Raw genomic sequence first — 1231 nt, 5'->3', positions numbered from 1 at the left:
CCCCAAAGGACTGGGTTTCTGGCCTCGGTATAACTTGAAGTCCTTTTGTCAGAGGGAGAGAACAAAAGTGACTGAAAACAACTTTTTTTTTTTTTGTTTTTTTTTTTTTTTTTTTTTTTTAATTGTTTCCCTCATGAGGAACGTGAATTAATCACAGGGCAGGATGTAAGCGGGTTTTTAAAGCAAAAGGCAGAGCCACATGGGTCCCTGGAGTTGCCCGAGCCAAAAATAACATTTTAAGGGTTAAATTAAAAAAAAAAAAAAAAAAAACCCCCCAAAAACCCAAATGACCAAAAAAAAAAAAAAAAAAAGTGTCATTTTTTTTTTTTTTTGTACAAGTAGCTTTGAGAAGCCCACATTGTGTTGCTGTGACTCATCTTTTGTAACATTTTATTTCTTGGTATTTGTTTAAACATAAAAAAAGTAAGAGTTTATATGGCTGGCAGTAGCAGGGCAGCGCTCCCTCCGTCAGCAGAATGGCATTGTTTCTTCTGTCTTTGTTTGGTTAGCCATATAATGTTTGTTCTCAGCACTGTACAACGGTCCCTATATGATATGGAGAAGCAATATCACTGTATGAAACTCACACGATGTATTATTATTATTATTATTCACTAGCACCCTAGGTGTGATAATTGAAGTAAATATCTTTTATACAAACACAATTCCGCGTGGGCTGTCTTTATTGAAGGTGAGACCTGAGTCCAAGCAGCAAACATTTACATTCTGGTTCTCTTCCAGCAGTGGCCAAGGGGAGTGAAGGGGCCGGGTTTGGGGGGAATTTGTGCCTGCCCAGGGGAGGAAAATTTATTTCTTGTGTATCAATGTCTAAGGGGGTGGAAGTGTTTTCCATACCTCGAACATTAAAGTGTCAGATTTCCAACCTGTATCCTTTTTTCAGTGGAATTGAAGTGTGCTGATTCCTGCTGCAGTCCATGGGAGGTGGACCCCTGGCTTCATGGACAGAAAAGATGTATTTTGGGTCTGAGACTGCAAAGGGGGTTTGTTCTGAGCTCCATAACAATATGTTAGCTAATTTTGAAAAAATCAGATTAAAGACATTGTCTGAGGTCAGAAGTGTTGTAGGTTCAACAATGAAAATGTAAAGGAATTTTCCCAGATATTTACCTCACTGTTTATTTTTACAGATACTTTATATAAATCCTCTTCTAGTGCCTTATGAGATGTTGTTCCTGTAAATATGCTCAGTATCTACAGGGTGTAGAATTTG

The sequence above is a fragment of the Calidris pugnax genome, unplaced genomic scaffold (genome assembly GCF_001431845.1).
Source record: "Calidris pugnax isolate Ruff unplaced genomic scaffold, ASM143184v1 scaffold133, whole genome shotgun sequence".
NCBI classification, from domain to species: domain Eukaryota; kingdom Metazoa; phylum Chordata; class Aves; order Charadriiformes; family Scolopacidae; genus Calidris; species Calidris pugnax.
Note: the sequence above shows the minus strand (reverse complement) of the source record.